Source organism: Pseudopipra pipra, chromosome 15 (assembly GCF_036250125.1).
Source record: "Pseudopipra pipra isolate bDixPip1 chromosome 15, bDixPip1.hap1, whole genome shotgun sequence".
Classification (NCBI taxonomy): domain Eukaryota; kingdom Metazoa; phylum Chordata; class Aves; order Passeriformes; family Pipridae; genus Pseudopipra; species Pseudopipra pipra.
The window spans coordinates 2026083-2046677 of NC_087563.1; the positions used below are offsets into that span (position 1 = coordinate 2026083).

General features: G+C 48.4%; 1 long non-coding RNA gene across 1 annotated transcript in view; it reads left to right on the forward strand.

Annotated features, from left to right (window-relative positions):
- Positions 1–16534, forward strand: part of LOC135422355 (uncharacterized) — a 42637-nt gene extending 26103 nt beyond the window's left edge. Inside the window, exon 4 of the long non-coding RNA XR_010434447.1 lies at positions 15484–16534. This is a non-coding gene — a long non-coding RNA (uncharacterized LOC135422355). The remainder of the gene's footprint in view (positions 1–15483) is intronic.
- Positions 16535–20595: the final 4061 nt, after the last annotated feature.

Genomic DNA, 20595 nt, shown 5'->3' on the forward strand with positions numbered 1-20595 from the left:
AAATGGAAGAACTGAAATCAATAGCATGCAGGAAGGAAATAGCAGAGAATGGTCTCAGCAATTAAAGCCCCAGTTAAGCAGGTCCCTTGAAAAATGGGCAATTAGATCAATAAAAAATGTAAAAGTATATCTATACAAGGGCTGTAACTCTGAAGCCCGAAAGAGGTGAACTAGACTGATTTCAAAGGAAATTATTGACATAATAAATGCCTCAGAAACTTGGCAGAAGGGTAGGAAACTGTAATAATAGGGAACAAATTACAGAGGGAGGCTGGAAAGGGGTGCATTAGTGGTGAAGCCGTGGAGAGCATGAGGAATTGTCCCTAAATGAAGTTCCAGCAGAGGACATTCTGGAACAAATCAATAAAATGAGCAGTCAGAAAGCACCAAGATAAGATGATACTCAATCAAGAGTTCTGAAAGACCTCAAACAGTAGATTAAGAGAAAGCTAAATGTAGCATGAAAAGTGTCATTTAAGTTGACCACACTGCAAGAAGGATGGAAAGTGGCAAATGTGTCTTCAGCCTTGAGAAAAAGGTCTCCAGGACAAATGTGGAAAAGCAGAGATCAGTAAATCTCGCTTCCAAACTGAATAAGTGGGTAAAAACTACAATAATAAAGAAGAGAACCAGTAGGCAATTTCATAAGTGTGATTTATTTGGAAAAAGTCATTACAGTTCTTGCAGAAGGAGCCTGTGTCTCATAAATCTATTTGAACTCTTTGAAGATGTCAACAAGCTTGTAGGTAAGGCTGATCTCGTTGATAAAGTGCTCATGGACTCCCAAACAAATGTCAATAAGTCTTTCCTCAAAGACTCTTAAAGTAGTTAAGCTGGGATAATAAGATGTCCTCTTGTAAGTAAATAAGATGGAGACAAAATGGGACAAAAAGTGGGAGAAAAGATGGGTTTTCCCGGTGAAAGGAACTCTGCAGCTTAGTCATGCAACTCTTTGATTTAGGATTCGGAAAGGGGGGTGAATATTGCAGTGATAAAATTTGTGGATGGCAAGAAATGAGCTGAGACAGCCCAGGCTGACCCTGGGAAGAGAAGCAGATGGTTCCCGTGGCAGTGAGGGACCGTGTCAGGAGCGGATGGGAAAGTCAACGCTAATAAATGCAAAGTAGTTTGTCTGGGAATATACATACTCAATTCTATATTGTATTCCCTCAATTATGGAGTGAACAGAACGTTGTTATCACCCAGAAATGGAGCTGCTGTAGGAAAACTCCATGAAAACATTGGTACAACGGCCACAGCAATAAAACATTCCGGCTGAATGAGAGACATTTTCAGAAAAGGGAAAAAGGAACAGGAAAACACCATTATGTGATTATGTCACTGTATAAATGTTTGGCAAACCCACCTATTGATTAATATCTGCAGTTCTGTTCTTCCTGTCTTCACACAGAATAAAATAGAACTAAAAAGGGTGGGTGGGAGTTATTTAGCTCAGAGATTTAGACACCTAAATTTAGGTTTCTACCTGTAGGTGTCAATCTATGAGGTAGATACCTAAACTCCAGCACTAAATCAAATTTTTTTAATCTGAATTCCACCCACAGAAAGTAGATGAGGACAGAATGGTTTTTGAATCAGGACAGAAAACAGTCAGCCATGGGACAGAGACCATGAGTTAGGAAACAGTAAGAGAGGGTGGCTACTTTTTTTAAGAATAGGAGAAGTGCAGGATAACCCATAAAATTATGGGGCATCAGGTCTAAATCAGAAAGTCATACATTCTCATATAACTGATTATTAAATTGCAGAACTTATTGCCTGAGGCTGTTGTGGAGGTCAAAAGTATAAATGAATTAAGAATTGCTGGGAGGCTGCTGGGAAGTCACTGTCCTGCCAAACGGAATTAGGGAGGCTCCTTCAGCTGTCAAAAGCCAGGTGGAGGTACCTGGGAAGGACTTCCAGGCAGGTAAGGAGGACAATAAAGACAATTTCTAAGCCAGAACAGAGACTGTGAGCCTGAAACTGGTGTGCACCCAACCACCATCTGTCCTTTTGTCAGTGGGGCACCACGAGGAGAGAACCACGACTGGGATCTCAGGAGCAGAAGTGTGGGATGCTCCAACATGGACTTGGAAGAAGGAGAAGGAAAGGGAGGGAGAAAAATCCTGTGCAGAAATTTTAGAAAATGAGGGAAGACTGCTGATAGCCATAAACCAATGTTCACTAGCACAGGTAATGTCCAGAACAGGGAACAGAGACCAGCTTTTGCAGCTCATGATCTCCAGCACCTCAGAGCTCCCTGAAGGAAAGGAGTCCTGGAGGCCATGAGCAGTCCAGCTGCTCCCAGGGCTCCTGGCTGGATGCCCTCCTGCCTGGGGCTTGAAATGGAGGTCCTGGAATCCCCTGCTGACTCCAGTCTTTGCCAGAGCAATGCTCTGGTGGTTTTTGAAGGCTGGAATTGCTAAAACCCGTGTTCAGCCGGGTCAGTTCCCTCTGGCCAAACTCCCTGGGTTTCTCTGGTGTTTCAGTCATTGAACCCCAGAATCATTAAGGGCAGAAAAGACCTCCAAGGCCATCAAGTCCAACCTTTGATTGAACAGCCCCAGAACTGCCATCCCATGCCCACTAAACCATGTCACAAAGCACCACGTCTGCTCGTTCTTTGAACACCTCGGGGTGGTGACTCCACCACTGCCCCAGGGAGCCTGTCCCAAAGTTCCTGTTACTGAGGGGATCCCGAATGCCATCAGAAATGACCCAAACAGGGAGAGTTTGGATGAATTAGCTCCCAGGAGTAGCTGACAAGATATGCAGTGCTGTGGAGAGGCAGCTGGAGAACATCTCCAGCTCTTTGATATGGGGGACAACTGAGTTATGAATGTGGCTGCCCCTGTAGCTCAGTTTAGTTTAGTATAAAACTGTGTGTAGTGGTGCCAAACTTTCCTCTTTCAATCCTGCTTTCATTTTCCAGTTTGTTCAGATATATTTTCCTCCTTCATTTCATGCTTTAGAGAAACACTTGTTTCTGTTTTGAGTTACTCTGCTGACTCTCCCCAGGGTATTTCCACCTGGCTCTTAAATGCTTGCAGGTATTTTCTGTGTGCTTAGGCAGCCATGAATTCGGCTCACAGTGCTCAGGACATGGAGTGCTCTGGAAAGCAGCATTGCTCATCTGCAGGGTGCAAACTCAGGGAATGATGATTTAATTAGATTGGGAGCACTACTTAAAAGCAAAATTGGAAGCTAATGCATCTGTCTTCAAAATACACTTCAGCATTACATAAGAAGCCCATAATAACGTCAGAAGTGGAAAACCTTTACGTGAGGGAAAATTTGATGGCAACTTTTATATCCTTTATTGTAAAGTAGGTCGAGTTGCAACATGATAAAACCATAGAATAATGGAATATCCTGAGCTGGGAGGGACCCACAAGGACCATCCAGTCCAACCCTGGCCCTGCACAGGCCCATCCCCAAGAGTCACCCCCTGTGCCCCAGAGGATCATCCAAACCCTCCTGGAGCTCTGGCAGCCTTGGGGCTGTGCCCACTGCCCTGGGGAGCCTGGGCAGTGCCCAACCAGCCTCTGGGGGAAGAACCTTTGCCTGAGATCCAACCTGAGCCTGCCCTGACACAGCTCCAGCCATTCCCTGGCTGCTGTCCCTGCTCACAGACAGCGCTGCAACTTCCCTCTCCTCCAGGAAATTCCTGCTTTATGAAGCACCTCAAGCACAGACCACCATTACAGGTCCATTTCTTCCACTGCCAGAGTGAGAATCCAGCAGTTTTCACCCTTTTCTGTCCCCAGTCCCTTTGGATCACAATCATACCCAGAAACCTGGGACAGGAGGAGCTGCCTAAAAAACACTCTTCCTAAAACACATTCTTACCTGGGATCCACTCTGATCCACTTCTGTCTGTAACCCCAACACAGTTGTACTGTCACAGGAGCTTCTTAGACAGGCACAGCCTCTGAAAGGAAAAGATTTGTAATTACAGGCGAAAAAGAGAGAGCTGGGAGTAATCTGGGAGCTTTGCTATGCATATGGATGTGCTTCAGTCTCTGGGTAGGGATGATCTGCTTTACATGAGTACTTGTCACCAAAGCAGGACTCCGAGCTTACTGCCTGATGCTCAGTGTGAATTCTGGGACTGCAGGACTGTTCCTGCCATTTCTTGCCTTTTCTGACCTAGAAAATATTTACTTTTTTTTTTTTTTTTTTTTTTTTTTTATAAATCCGAACTGCCATCCCTAGAAAAATTTAATAAGGTATTTTGGTGCCTGTCAGGGAGTTGCCAATGGAAATCAGGGTCAAAACGGTAGCGTGGTTCTGGACTTAATTAGATAGACTGCTTTTTTGGGCAGAAGTTATTTTAAAGAGTTGGGCACCGGGGAATTTTCTGCATCAAGTTAAGAAGAAAACAGCTTTAAAATGTGTTTCTCCGTTTCCTCGAAAATGAGTTTTCTACACGGTTTTGGATTGTTCAGCCAAATGTCTCTGTTTTTTCATGATATGTTTCACAACATATTTGTTACGTCCAGACATAGAATGTTGGAATTAATCAAAACTGAAATATTTATGGAGAAAGCCATTTCACGTCCATCTCTGTCATGAGACTGGCTGCTCTGATGGGGATTAGAGGTTGTTACACTAATGACTTAGCCTTTTGTCTCATTGCCAGAGCAGTTTCCCAATTTAGAACCTTTTCTTCTGATTAATATTTGTATTCCTCCCACAATTCCTCTTCTTATAGGAACCCGTATTGGGAATTATTCCAGACCTACATAATGTCTCTGAAATCTTTTTATCCCTCTGTTTGCTGATCAGTGGAAAGGATTTTAATGCCAGGTTAGGTAATCGAGATAAATCCGAACTTGATCTAACTTTATCCCTCGACCATGTCTTGGATATTCCAGAAACATTTTTTGTGATCCATAAATAAATTCACGCAGGATTTTGATTAATCTTTTTTTTTTCTGTTCTTCTGTTTCCAGTGAGGCCTCATTACATTATGGGAGGTCCAACAGAGTATTACAACTTCACTATGAGCAAGCTTGTTTAGTGCAACGCTCTTTGGGAGGGGTTGAAAACATCAGTGTGTTCCAAAGACAAAGTTTTGTGCCTTTGTGATGTCTTTGATGGTCCTCTGAAGCAGGAAGGGAATCTGGTACTAATAAGGCTTCCTAGCCCCATTTAGGCCTGTGAGTAACTTACACAGTGGTGTAAAGTATACACTGATTTAATTCACTTCCCTTCTAACTCTGCTTACTAGAAAGAAGAGGGAGTTAAGCTTTTTTAATATAAATCTCCTGCTGGCACTTGAAGCCAACAGAGGTGTGGATTCCTGTGTGTTTGGGACAGGGAGTGCTCCTGGCTTGGAGAGCCACATCTCAGCACTCCTGGGTTTCTGTGTGTCCTTTTGGGCCATTTTAGGGCCACAATCCAGCTCTTCTCGTGCCCAGTCACACCCCAGGAAAAGCTTCACAAAACCTACATCCTGGTCAGAAAACTGGTGTGTGGGCAGTGATGGAGCAGGGCTTGAGCCAAGATCCCTTTTTTGTTTGACTTTCTTGTCTCCAGTGGGTTTCAGTCCAGCCCAGAAGTCAAAGTTGCCTTTTGGAGAAGAAAAATTTGGTCTGAGTGAGTCCTGAGTGACACCTCTGTGCCTCAGAGCTGTCAGGTTAAGCAAACCTGGGAGAGATGGTGGCTCTGGTTTGTTAGGAAATATTCCAGACCCATGTGGACACAATCCTGTGCCATGTGCTCTGGGATGGCCCTGCTGGAGCAGGGAGGTGGCTCCAGATGAGCCACTGTGGTCCTTTCAGCCTCACCCAGCCTGTGATTCTCTGTGACTCCAAGTTACACTAATGACAGACAGGATGAAAAAAATCCCCTCCCTTGCTCTGACCCAGAGTTGCTCTTTCCTCTGACGGTTCATTGATTCCCTTCGGGTTTAATAGATTTTGATAAGTTGGGCATTTACAGATCTGCTGCCATTAACATTCACCATCAGCAGCCCCAGAGCTCCTCTGCCAACAGTCTGGGGCTCCTGAGCCTGCTGATTTAAAAATGTTCATTGCTGACGGGTTCCAACATCTCTCTCGGTTACTAATAGACTGGAAAGTATTTCATCATCTTCAAGCAATGAAAGCAAATCATCCTTCTTTCCAAATACCGACTAAAAGTCTGTTTGAACACTTCTGCATTTTCTGCATAATCCTCCCCAATTCTCCTGCCTGCACCGAGCAGTGACCCCGTACTGTTGCTAGGATTTCTTCTGCAAACATAACTTTCTTGTGCTAAGCTCTGTCAGCCATGGATTTTAGGCTGAGGTTCCTTTGTTTCCTGCTCCTGTTCATATAGGTCAGGAGTTTTCCTGGCAATTGATTTACTCCCAGTTCTGTGTCGTTCTGCTGTTTGACATTTTGGGCTTTGTTTTCCTTTGCTGATGTCACTACAAAACTTTGACTACATCAGTCAATTTTTTTAAGGTTTCATGTTGAGTGTTTGACTCTGTGATATTTTTCATATTTTTTTAGAGTGTCAGGTAAAATGGCAAGAGGATTAGGAAAAAGATACCATTTTCCCACTGCTTTAAATACATACATCTCTCTTCGTATTATAAGTTATTATATGTCATTCATCAGGAACTGTAGTTATAGGGCAAGGAGTAATGGGTTCAAACTGGAGGAAGGGACATTTAGGTCAGATATACAGGAGAAATTGCTCCCTGTGAGGGTGGGGAGGCCCTGGCACAGGTTGCCCAGAGAAGCTGTGGCTGCCCCTGGATCCCTGGAAGTGTCCCAGGCCAGGTTGGACAGGGCTTGGAGCAACCTGGGCTGGTGGAAGGTGTCCCTGCCATGGCAGGGGGTGGCACTGGGTGGGCTTTCAGGTCCCTTCCAACCTAAACCACCCTGTGATTCTATGTTTAATATTGAATATGTATATAAATAAACCCCCCAACAGCAATGCCATATAATCCACTTTTGACAAATCAGAGTCTTAGTATTTGAATTAAGGGCTTGAAATTTAAGAAGGGAATAACCCCAGTGAAAAAATGTGCATTTCTTTCTTTTCCTTTGAAATCTGCTGTGTCCTGAGTCTCCCTCTGTGTCAGTATGTTCAGCTCTGTACCTACAGAGACCTTGTCCAACAACAGGCACCACTCCTGGTGCAGGTTTTCCCTGCAGTCCTGAGCAGAGGAGCCAGACTTGGTGCTGCCAGAGCTCAGAAGCAAGGCAGGTGGGAGGACTTGGAAGGCAAACAGATGCAAGGTAGGAAGAGAAGCAGAAATAGCTGAACAGGCACAGGTGGGACCAGGGAAAATAGAGCTGGAGAGATTGGTGCTTGTTCAAGAGTGATGCCTGTTAAGAGGGTGGAATGGAGCCCAGCACCAGCCAGGGCTGGCAGTAAACACATGAGACCCCCAGCACAGCCTGTGTGCTCAGACTGAGGTCTTTATAAAGGATGAAAACATCATGCTGTTACCATAAACCTCATTATTTGTAGATCCCAGGCCACAGAAGGGGATGAGGATCCTGGAATGCTTTTCTCTTCCCCGGCAGCAGGTGGGGAAAGCTCTGTCCAGGCAGGGCTGCCTGTGCTCCCCCACCCAGAGAGACACCCTGGGACAACACCAGCAGGCTGGAGGGAAGGCAAGCAGGACAGGGACTGTGACCACTGAAGTTCAGGTGGCCCATCTGCCCTCTCTTTCAAAAGCCATTCCTGCTCCCCAGGCCCTCCTGTGCCTGGGGCCTCCTCACAACATGGCAGGGGCCTCGTTCCTTGATCAGAGCTGTGACCTCTTGTTCCCACCTGACCCCACTGCCAGACAATCACAGAACCACAGAATGGTTGGGGTTGGAGGGACCTTAAAGCTCATCTTGTTCCAAGTCCATGCCATGGGCAGGGACCCCTCCCACTAGCCCAGGTTGCTCCAAGCCCCGTCCAAGCTGGCCTTGGACACTTCCAGGGATTTATTTTTCTCCTCTGCTTTAAGGTTTTCCCATAGCAGCCACTACAGGTGTGAGCAAAGAGAGTCCAAGGCCCTTTGGTTTGTCTGAGTGGGATGATTGTTGTGTTCTTTATACCTTAAAGCCCCATGGCTTTCTTTTCTTATAACTTCCAAGCTGCAGGGCTTTTCCTCAGTGAACCTTTCCCTTGTTCTCACACCAGTGTATCTCTTCATTTTCATTATTAGCAGATGGAATGTGAGTCCCAGTTCCTTCCTTCCATCCCTTCTGCCAAGAGGTCTCTGGTTCCCAGATGTATTTTGTGGATACTTAATCTTGCACCGCTTTCCTTCCAGTGATTTTGATTAATTTTTTTCAGGCACATAAAATTATTTTGTGAGTGACACTTGCCATTAAAAAAAAATAAAATTGTAGGGAGTTAGGTGTACCAACCTTATTCCAGGGAGGACATTTCGTGCATCCTTCTCTTTGAATTTCAACTTCATTTTTATTTTTCTGTAATCCACTTTTAATTGTAAGTACCCAGCACTCTGCTGCTACCAAGGTTGCTCCAGAGTGCTCCAGTGAGTGTCTGCTGGGGAATATTGAGGCTCCATGGAAACATGAGAACCATTAAGTGAAACAGCCTCTTCAGGCAAACCATATGGGGTGACACATTCCGCGCTGCTCCGACGCTCCGACCGAGGCACGTTCCCTGGGAAGAGCAGCAGCAGCAGCTCAGGATCCTTGGCTGGGCTGTGCAGCAGTAATGAGCCATTGCAGCAGCCAGCAGGGTCCCACTGTATTTGCTGCATATTCATGGGGCTCCCTTCTCATTGTTTCAAAATTCTTTCCAGTAGATTAAACCGAGAATCTCCGTTATCCCGGGGAGTGCTGCGGTGCCGGAGGGAGGGACCATCCCGGCCTTTCCAGCCTCGGCTGAAGAGCGTTTGGAAAAGAGTTGGTGCACCAGGAATGCTGCCCTGGCTGGGCCTTCCTCTGGAGCACTTCTCCTGTGTATCCAGGCTGGGAGAGCTGGGGGGGTTCACCTGGAAAAGAGAAGGCTCTGGGGAGAACTTAGAGCCCTAAAGGAGCTCCAAGAGAGCTGGAGAGGGACTGGGGACAAGGGATGGAGGGACAGGACAAGGGGAATAGTCTTAAGGTGAAGGAGGACAGGGTTAGATGGAATATTGAGAGAAATTGCTCCCTGTGAGGGTGGGGAGGCCCTGGCACAGGTTGCCCAGAGAAGCTGTGGCTGCTCCTGGATCCCTGGAAGTGTCCAAGGCCAGGTTGGATGGGGCTTGGAGCAACCTGGGCTAGTGGAAGGTGGCTTTGGAGCTGGATGAGCTTTAATGTCCCTTCCAAGCCAAACCATTCCATGATTCTATGAAATTGTAATTCTTTCCTGTCTCATTTTGCTCATCCCTCAGATTATCCTGCCTTATGACCTCACTAAAGGCTTCCAGCTCGGTGCCTATTTGCTAAGACAGCCCTTTAATTAAGGGGTTAGAACTAGATGGTCTTTAAGGTCCCTTCCAACCCAAACCATTCCAGGATTCTGTGATACCTTGATTTTCCATGGGGCATAAAAATATTCATACACAAGTGTTGGAACCCATAATGGACACAGAAGCCTTGGAGGGGTAGACACTGAGACAGAGGGCTCTGCTTTGTGCTCAGAGCCTCAGAGAAGGTTTGGGGGGGCACCAAAAGTCACTTGAAATGAAGAAAATACTTTGAATTCCTCCCTTTTCTCTTTGTAAACATTAAAAAGCCGAAGTCCTTTCTTAATCTCAGTGCCCAGTTCTGACCACTACATGGAGCTTAACCTGGGCAATGGCTTCAAAAAACTATAAATAGATTGGAGTAAAGTTACTTACAGACCTTGGTATGGAAACACACACACACAAATCTGGAACTGAGCACTTCCAAGGGAAGGGAACTCACATCTTGGAACAGAACCACAAGGGGAATTGAAAGAAAGAAGGTTTCCAGCACCAGAACTGGCAGTGGTGCTGGTGGATGTGGAGGGAGAAAAAGAAGGAGTTTAATTGCAGCTCTTTTTTTTTAATGCTACCTCAGTTTTACTGAAAGAGAATAGAATGTGACCATGTGATTTTTGCAGCAGGAGCTGCTGTGGTTGAGGAGAGGCCAAGGACAGCACTGAGGGCTGGAGGCAGCAGCCACATCCTCCAGTGGGGTTTGTTGCTCTGGTTGTGCAGAGCTGCTGGTGGGAGAGATGGAGGTGAGGGGGCTTTTCCTTCTTTTCCAGAAACAACTGCTGAAGGGAAAGAGCCCTGATGTTTGTAAGTCTGTCCTGTGCCCTTTCAAGTCCTTGTATTTTTCTTCATATGTTGTTGGAAGCAAGTTTGATTTTATTGCCTTTCCCTCCTCTGTGAAAAATTAACCTAATAATTGTCTCACCTCCAAGGCCTTGCTGGCTGGCTCCTTTCTCCCCTCCATCCATGTCCTCTCTGAGTTCCCACTGCCCCTCTGGAGCAGCTACAGCATCAGGGCTCTGTGCTTGTCCTTTTCTTTCTGTCTATGGAAAATGTAATAATTTTAATTATCTCACCTTGGACCTGGAGCAGCTTCTCCATTCCCAGGGTCAGACATCCCTCTGTCTTGGCACAGGCTCTTCCCATTTTTCATCCAGTGCTGCGGTTTGGGGCTCTCCCTCCCTGCCTGAGGCTCTTTAGCCCCTCACATTTTTCTCCAGAGTTTTTCTCTGGGGCTGTGAAGGTGCCTGGACTCTACAGCACAATTAAAATGTGCTGGCACAGGGAGTGGGGGATGTAGGGCCAGGGTTTGGGGGGCTGCAAAGAGATTACTGGTGTATTACTCTCCCCAACTTGTCTTGGGACATGGGGAGTTGAACTCCTCTGTGTGTGATGCTTGGTGCTCTCTTAGGGTCTGTGGCACTTTTGGACTGCAGGGATATGTGGCAGAGAGGAGGGTGGATGAGCCCAGGAATGACTGCACAAGGAACATCATCCTCTTCTCCAAAAGGGCAGTTGGTCTGGTCCCTGAGATGGGAATGGAGCTGCCATGGGCAGCTTTGCACTGGAGTGGGAGAGCTCCTTCCTTCTGGGGAAGCTGCTGGGATTTTAGGCTCTTCCTCACCTGCAGTCCCTTTCCCAAAAAGCACTTTTTAGTTTGGAGTTTGCATGGCAGGAGACTGACCTGGGCCTTGGGGTGTGGGAGAGACCTGTGTTGCTCTGATGTGCCCTGAGAGCTTTTCTTCTGGCACAAATGATGCTTTTTGCTGCCACAAAGTTTCAGAAATCCCTGGTGGGAGCAGAGCTCTGGTAATGTGGGCAGCAAGGTTGGATCTGGGCAGGGGAAATGTCATATCAGTGTCCTGAAGTGGAGAGTGACCAAAACTAAAGGCCAACAAGGCTTTGGGGGCCTCTGTACCCCATTGCTGGGGAGTCAGTTGTGCCCAGAAGGTCCGAAGGAGGGGACCTGGAGGGGATCCCCTGCTGGTCCCAGGGGCAGGGGGATCCCAGCTGCCTCTGCAGGGCCCCCCACGACTGAGGTGGTGGCAGTGGGGTTGTTTCCAGGTCTCTGCAGTGAAATCACCCTGCAGCTGTGGGAGCTGGACCATGCTGTCCCCATGGGAAAGGCTGGTGTGGGTTAAACAAGGAGGAGCAGAGTTAAATCTGAGCTGAAGAGTTCCTTTGCCAGTCTCTGTTTGAGGGGAACAGCCTGGTGGGGCTGCAGGGGGCTGCTGAACTGGGGCTGTTTGGAGCTGCCTTCTGGACTGGGACCATCTCCTGGACTGGGGGTACCTGTGGGATTGTCCTGGGCTGGCTCTGACCAAAGGTGGCACTGGCTCAGCCTCCCTTGTCAGATGCTCCTCGTTGTAGGTGAAAGCTTTTCCTGACCATTCCAGTTTCCAAGGCTGGCAAGGGGTTTATAAATGGCTTTATAAATGGCCAGGGCTGCCCCTGTGGGTCAGGTTACTTTGGGAATTCTCCCTCATCCATGTGCTGCCCCAGGAGGGGGTTGGCAAACCATCGTCCTCTCCCAGTTGTGCTGGCAAGAACAGTCACCTCTGTGCTTGAACTACAGCCCGTTCAACGTGGTACCTGAGTGCCCATGGCTGCCCTGGGCTTCTGGCTGAGCTCTGGGAGAGGTTTTGCCTTGCCCAGCTGTGACTGGAGCTCTGTCTCCTCTGTGTGTGCAGAAGGGATGCCCTGGGCTTGGCTGGGGGGTGCTGGAGCAAGGGGGCAAACAAATCCAGTGGGCACATCTGCTCCTGCTTGGGTGAAAACAGGGCTTTGAGTCCTATGGTTTGTAGAGGAAAAGTGCCTGGAGTTTCTTTCCTGCTGTTTCTCTGCTTTCCTAAGTGTTTCTTACTAAGAATAGCTGCTGTTTCACCTCATGCCTGCCCTCCACCAGCTGCTTGGGGCAGCATTTCAGACTTCAGCTTGAGCTGCACAGAGTGAGTGACCTTGTTTTCCAGAGACCTTTTTTGAAGGGGCAGGAACTGGGTCTTGCCTTCATTTACCCCTTAAGGAGCTGCCACAGGAGGAAAGGTCTGTGAAACCAGTTCCCTGCAGCCCTTGCTGGGGGGTCACACTACAGGAAGTGCTGAGCAGGAATCAAGTGTGCTGGCATCACACTGGGATGGTTTTCCTCTTGGAAATCAGAAGTGGAGCAAGCCACAACTGAGATAAGATGACTTTTAGTTTATTCAGGGCATTGTTTACTTGATCTCTGGAGAAGACTTGCCCTGCTCCTCGCCCTCAGCTTGTCCCACAGCTCCTGCTTCAGTTTGGCTGCTGAAAAATAGGTGAAGCAAAGAAGTCAAAAGCTGTGGTGGAGATTTGGAAGAGCCTTCCTCTTTTCCTTTGCTCTTACACACAAACAGGAGCTGCCTTGGGTCCTGCCCTTCCCTCCCTGCTGAGGGATGAGACCCATAGTCCCAAGGGCCCACGGAGCACATGGAAAGCTCCTGAGAACACCAAAGCATGAATTTCCAAGAGTGGGGGGCACAGAATAAGATTGAAAGCTCTGAGGCCCCCTGAAAGTCACATCAAATAAGAGAACTGGAAAAGAAACAGAGGGGCTCCAGGGGTGCCCAAACCCGCCCGAGGGGCACTGTTGGAGCTGGACCAACAGAGCAGGGCTGGTTTCCCTCTTGCCTCTCCAGCTCAGCAGGGAACACAAAAGCAAACCAAGAGCTTGAGGGGACCAGAGGGAAGACAGAGGGATTCAGAGCACTGAAAAGCAGATGGAGGGATTGGAGGGGCCCTGATGTCACCAAATTTCAGATGGAGGGAGGTGGGGGCTCACCATAAAAGAACAGAAGCCTCCGGGGGCAGGGGAGGGGCACCAAATCCTGCGTGGAAGAGACCTGGTGGGGTTTTTTTCAGCAGGATTCCTGTATCTCTTCTTTCAACTCCATGTGCTGGCACCCAGGTTTCAGCTGGATTTCATGGTGCATAAACATCCTGGGAGAATTTCCTTCTTGTTCCTGCTACGCAAGAGAAACCTTCCCCTTTCCACTCGGATCTTACAATGGCTTGTCAGTGACAAAACATTCCCAAATCCTCTCATTTATCAAATGGCCAATCCTGTTAACAGCTTAAGAAACATAATTACCTGCAATCTCTTCTGCTATTCATTCTGTGCCTACACTCCCCTCTCCCTGGCAGCTTCCCAGCAGGCAAAAGGCAGGAGCTGGATCCAGGAAGAGCAATTCCCTCTGATCACCTGCACGAGGCTCAGGGGGGTTCTGCCTCCCTGCTTGGAGCAGCAAGAGGCAGGTGAGGGAGGAAGGCACAGAAGCAAACGCCCCACAGTTGTGTGGAGCTTTCCAGGTGTGGCTGTGCCTTAAGTGCTGATCCATCAGTGTGATGGGAACATTAAGCAGGGTCTGCTTTTAGGGCAGAAGGAATCACAGCCAGATTTCATGGAATCACAGAATGGTTTGGGTTGGAATGGATGCTAATGATCATCTTGCTCCCCCCCCCCCCCCCCCGACATGGGCAGGGGCACCTTCCTTAGACCAGGTTGCACCAAGCCCCTGGCCTTGGACACTTCCAGGGATCCAGGGGCAGCCACAGCTTCTCTGAGAATTTCATCCCAGCCCCTCACCAAGTTCAGAAGGAAGAATTTCTTCCCAATATCCCATCTAACCCTGCTCTCTGTCAGTGGGAAGCCATTCCCCTTTGTCCTGTCCCTCCAGGCCCTTGTCCAAAGTCCCTCTCCAGCCTTCCTGGAAGCCCCCCATAAGGACTGAAATGCTGCTATAGAGTCTCCACAAATCCTTCCCTTCTCCAGGCTGAGAGAATTTACTTGCCTTGGGGTCCTTTTGTGCAGGTGGACTCTGAGAGAAGCAGCAGCAGAGGCTGGTGCAGGTTTGGGGGCTGGAAGGAGCTGTGAGAGCATCATCATCAGAAAAGCAGGGCTTGAACCCTCAGGGAAAGGGTGAACTAAGGGGGAAATGGGGATCAGCTGGAGACAGTGTGAGCTGATTATTGTATTGCTGAAAGAAACTGATTTTATGATTTTCTCTTATTTCTCTGCATTTACAACTCCTGAGAGACTTCACAATGGCTCATTTGGATCAAATCTGAGGGAGGGCTTAGCAGAGCAACATTTGCAGGCTGGAGATCTGCTGCCTTCCTAAATGTTGGTTCTGTATGGAACAGCTTGATCCAAAGAGAACCCCCTTGGACCACCAGAGCTTCTCCTAGAACTGGAAAATTCCCAGCTCTGTCCTTCCCATATCGGCGTTTTGTGCCTAAAAATCTTATCCTATCGTGACGTTATCCTATCATGACATGTGTACACCCTCTGTTTAGACCTGCCTTCAGCTTGGAAGGATTTTTCTTATTCCTGCTGTGCTCCTCTTTCAGCTATTTTGGGTCCTCAGTGTTTTGGATAAATGATACACATTTCTTCTGACACATTCGTATGTTATTTTTAAGCAGTTTTTTATGCTGCTTGCCAACATTTTCTCCTTACAGTTCTTTGAATTTTGTATTAAAACCTCCCCATGAGCAAACTGTACACAAACCACAAGATTTTTTTTTTTTTTTTCAAGTCAGGCATCATCTTAAGGGATTTGGGGCTTTTTGATCCTAAGATACTGAATTCGATTATATTTTGGTCACTGTTATAGAACAACCTTTTCTTAATAACAGTTTGAACCTCAAATGCTGAATTGGCCATAACTGCCTAAAAACCTGCTTTTCTCATAGAAAATAATTTAATTCGTGTCTCAAAATTCGGAGACTTATTTTCAGTATGGCCCAAAACATCATCCTGACCCAGGCACTGAAGAGTTTGGGTGGCTCTGGACCACCTGCCCAGAGCCATGTGCTGCTTGGGGACAGCAAGGAGTTGGATAAGGAATTACCTGAGCCTTGAGGAGAGACTGGTTTCTTGTGTCTTACAAGATACTATATATATATACAGGGAAATGAAGGACTGCAAATGAATAAACTGTACCTAAAGAAAGGGAAAACTGCCCTGATAATAAAAAAAAAGTAGGACAGCTGTGCTTTTGTACCAGAACTTGCTGTTTCTTTTATGACATTTATTTCATATCATGCAGACCCTTCAGAGCAGCACTAATGCCCAGTGGAGTTCTCCAGCCTAAATGTCTCGTTGTCAGTGGAAGAAACAAAGGTAATGTAATTTGAATGCTGGATGCAACAGCGTAGGCTGCTCTCCAGGCTGATTCTCCCTGCTCCAAATGGGAAGGATGGCTCCAAACAGACTCACCAGCACAGACTGAAGAGCAGACATCTGATCTGGGAGGAAATGGCCAATATCTCAGCTTTTTTCCCCACGATTTGTTTCTTCCTGGAAAGGGAAAAAAAAAAAAAAGCCACAAAACAGTTGCATGAAGACGCCGCTGTTTCAAAGCAAAATTTTAAAACGTCTCTGATTTGCAAATGGCATTTCAGCATTTTCATGAGAATAAAATGCTACTGTGATGCTGGGTTTAAATATTTCATTCCAGCTCCCTGAACCAACTTAAAATCTTATTATAAGTCATTTTGACATGAAAGTGTGTTTCTCTGTGGTGCCCGTGGCTGAGACATCTCCAGCTCGGAGTGCAGCTGCAGGAGCCCTCCCTGCTCAGGGCTGATCAAAGGCAAACCACCCGTGAGCCACTGCTCGGCCCCACCACCCAGCCCAGGGAAAAAACGGGATCCTGAACATCCCAAGGGCTGATGCCATCGATGGAAAACACATATTCCTGTCGTAACCCTGCTGGGAGAAGGTTGGGTGAGTTTAGCAAACAAAACCGCAGCGGCTTAAAACATGGAATTGCAACAGTGCCACAGAGACAAGCTCGAGACATTTGTTAAGAAGGATATCAGGAATAAATCCCTGTGTTACTCTTTCCAGCACCGGGGTTAGTTCATGACTCTTTCATGTGAGCTCTCTCTCTTTTATGTCATGTAGTCTGGAGGGAGGAAAGTGGCACTGACCCAAAATGAATCCTTCCTGTCCTGGGCTCCTCCTGCTCTTCCTTGCTCCCTGGAAAAGTCCTTGTCCTCTCTGAGTGGTTTTTCTGAAAATAAGACCAAGCAAGGCAGGGATGACCACACTTTTTTCCTCTTCCTTTCTCTTTAAGATCCATGGGTTATCATTTTATTATGTATTTTCCTATCTGTGATCTTGGTTGTGCTCCAAAGTGCCTTGCCAGGACCTTGTACATCAATTAGAAAAGGTGTGAGGAGGGACTGAGGGCACTTGGTGTGTTCAGCTGGAGCAGAGGAGACTGAGGGGAGACCTCAGTGCAGTTCCAGCTGCCTGGGCAGGGGCAGAGGAGGGGCAGGGACTGAGCTCTGCTCTGGGGGGACCAGGGACAGCAGCCAGGGAATGGCTGGAGCTGTGTCAGGGCAGGCTCAGGTTGGATCTCAGGCAAAGGTTCTTCCCCCAGAGGCTGGTTGGGCACTGCCCAGGCTCCCCAGGGCAGTGGGCACAGCCCCAAGGCTGCCAGAGCTCCAGGAGGGTTTGGCTGATCCTCTGGGGCACAGGAGGTGACTCCTGGGGATGGGCCTGTGCAGGGCCTGGGGTTGGACTGGATGATCCTTGTGGGTCCCTCCCAACTCAGCACATTCTGTGATCTGTGAAATTGTGCTGAAACAAAACCTCAGCCAGTTCTGGCTGCTCAATTAAACAGTTTGTTGTGCAGCCTTGGAAGAGGAAAATGCTGAAAAAAGGATTTCAGGGAACATTTGTATTATGGGAAGAAAACATTTCATGAGAAATTTTCCAAAGCTCCCTGCAGTTCCCATGCACAGCCTTGTGTGTTACCCTCAGATTTGGAGGATGGCTGGTGGCTGTGGGTGGCTGTGCTGTGACAATGACAAGGATGTATCTAGGGTCACAGGGTGGGATATGTTTTAGGTAATTCCACTGTAGTCCTGATGTGGGAGCAAGGAGCTGTTTTTCCCCTCCTAGAGGCTTGGAGCACATCTCTTATATGCTCTCCTGTTCCTCAGTGTGGGCATTTAACACCAAGACTGCTGCCCTGTTGATGGGAGGAGTGCTGCTTTACTCTGCCATGGGAACTGGTCCATCATGTCCCACTGTTGGGGCTGGAATGGTGATGTTGGCCATGCACCAGGACTCCCAATGGTTTATTCAATTGCTCCTCATGGTTTTGTGTTACACTGGTTTTGCTGGGGCTGAGATCCACAATGCCACCGTGCTGGCAGCTCTGCCAGGGTCTCTGAGGACTGTTTTGGGACTCTGAACATCCTGACTCCATTGCCCATCCCTCTGCTCGATGAGACACTTGGATATTCCTTCTGTGGTGTCTCTGCCCTTGGCAATGCCCTGGGCCCTGGGGTGGGTTCAGGGCTCAGCCTGCAGAGGCTGAAGTCATGGCTGTGCCACAGGACACGTTATGGGAGAGGACAGGGTTACTTTGCTGGGTCCTGCAGCTGGGTCACAAAGCCCCCATGGATCTCTCCAGGCTGGGGCAGCGTGGTTGGGAAATGCCTGTTGGGAAAGGCCCTGGGGGTGCTGATGCCAGGGGCTGGACATGAGCCCAAGGGAGCCCAGGGGAGCCCAGGGGGGCAAGAGGCCAGTGGCCCCTGGGCTGTGCCAGCCATGGTGTGGCAGCAGGGCCAGGGCAGTGACTGTCCCTGTGCTGGCCCTGCTGAGGCCCCTCCAGGGCTGTGTCCAGTTCTGGGCCCTCATGGAAGAGAGACATTGAGGGGCTGGAGCATGTGCAGGGAAGGGAACGGAGCTGGGAAGAGGCTGGAGCAGCAGGAGGGGCTGAGGGAGCTGGGGGGGCTCAGCCTGGAGCAAAGGAGGCTCAGGGGGGACCTTCTGGCTCTGCAACTCCCTGACAGGAGGGGGGAGCCGGGGGGGGGTCGGGCTCTGCTGCCAGGGAACAAGGGACAGGAGGAGAGGGAACGGCCTCCAGCTGTGCCAGGGGAGGGTCAGGTTGGACATCAGGAGGAATTTCTCCCTGGAAAGGGTGTTCAGGCACTGGCAGGGGCTGCCCAGGGAGGTTTGGAGTCCCCACCCCTGGAGGTGTCCAAGGAAGGCCTGGCTGTGGCACTGAGTGCTCTGGGCTGGGGACAAGGTGGGGATGGGGCACAGGGTGGACTTGATGATCTTGGAGGGCTTTTTCAACCTCAGTGATTCTGTGATTCCACAATTCCCCTCTCCCCCTGTGACTCCACCACCACCCAGCCTTGCAGAGGCTCTATAAGCACCACTGTGTTGCTGAGTAGCTTAAACAGCTCTCGACGTGTGTGAGTGAGGCCCCATCCAGCACAGGGAGGGTACAAGCAAGTGGAAATCAGGGCTTATGTTTGCCACTGATAAATGTATTAGTCTTTAGAGCGGAATTTAAACTACAACCCTTTTCCAGGCACCTCAGCGCTGCGTTATTTTGCAGGCCTTGTAAGGGAATGTGATTTTGCCTTTTAACTGGAGTGTATCTTATGCTAAGCAGCGAGATTAAGCGTAGGCATCCAAAAGAAGTTGCTGAATGGCAGAATTGCCTTTATAAATAACATTAATAATTTATCCGATCCAGGGGTTTTTTGGGTAAATGAAATACCTGCCTCTGTATAAAGCCCGCTGAATAGGAACACATCTCCGCTTTTATGAGGCCGGGATTAAAGAAGGGAAATGCTAAGGGGCTTATCTTCGCTTCAATTTGCAGCCCTTCCGGCGAACGGCAAACCCATTTAAGGAGCTCCTGTGTTTGTGCCAGCTCGGCTTTTGTTCTCGGTGCCGGGGCTTGGCTGCATTTCTCACCACAGCACTGGAGAGGAAGCAGTTTGTTTTCTTGACCTCGGATTACCAGACAAAAGCGAGCAGGAATGATTTCCCTCGCAGTCCTCCCCATTATGGGTTGCTTAAAGCATCTGTTGGGTGGCCACAGAGCCGCTGCCGGGCCGGGGACCCCACGTGTGAGAGAGGCCAGGGCTGGTGGCTGAGAAGGGAGGAGAGCAAAGAGCATCTGTCGTCTTGCTGCTGGGATGGCTGAGTCCTCCTGCAAACAGCCCTGAAATGGCAAAACTCATCCTCCCCAAAGCCCACGAGCTGTCACTTCGCAGCTTTTCTTTCGCGCCGGTAAAAATCAATTGCTTCGAAGTTCACCGAAGGTGAAGGCAACATTTGCTTTCCATTCAGAGCTAAGCGGGCCCTGCTCAAGAGCAAAGGCTCTCGAAAGGCAGAAGAGCAAAAATCAGCAGAAAAATTCTCTGAATAATTTGGACTAGGCAAGGAAAAAGCAATTTGCTCCCAGTTATTCCGCAGACAAAAGTATGAATAAAAAAAATCATGAGCTATTTACCCTGCCTGGACTGTTTGCACGAGGTTTGTGCTATCCCAGTTTTGCTTCACTGACCCCCAAAGACCTTTATCACCAGATCCTCGAGGCATTTCAAGAAATCGTGGGGCTTGGGGGATTATTTTTTCTTTTTTTTTTTGCATGCTGGATCAGCAGGGACCAAAAGCAGAGAAAACAATCAGGTCCTAAATCTTGAACCACGCTGCTGCTTGTGTGTGCACTGACCTGGATCGGGGACTCGGGCTCTGGCCGACCAACTCCACCAGCACAGAAATTTTATCCCAAATACTATTACAGGCTCTGGTGCTTTGCATTCAGATGATGAGGCTGTGGCAAAGGCACAATGAGAATTTACAATCTGCTTTAGAAAAAGCTGGGACTTGTGTTTAGCTTTGTGTTTTAAAGGCAGTTTATGTCACATCTGCCACACGTGGTGGCACTGGCCAGGACACCCAGAACTATGCTGCTGATGAGGAGAGGAAAAGAAAGGAGGATGGAGACCTCATAAGCTTTATCAAAACCCACCAAAAAGTCAAGAGATTTGGGGATTACGCCGTGTAATTACATTACCTGAAGAAAAAAGTTGCCTGAGAATTCCCTGTCTTGTGCTGCCAGCGCTTTTCAGCCATTAGTAACACACAACTTCACATTGTCTTCTCCCGAGGCACAGATGGGCTAATTTTCAGCTACCTGATAATTACACATTGTTTGAAACGACATCAAAAGCTTTCCTTCCTGCAATCCTCCAGCAGCCATTCTTACAGCTCCCAAAGTCCCTCGGTTGGGGCTTGCACGAGTCCCCATCCCTGAGTCCATCGGTCCATCCAGAGGGCCAGGAGTGGGGTGGCAAAGCCTCCGGGTTCACACTCAGGTTTCACAGGCTCTTTGTAG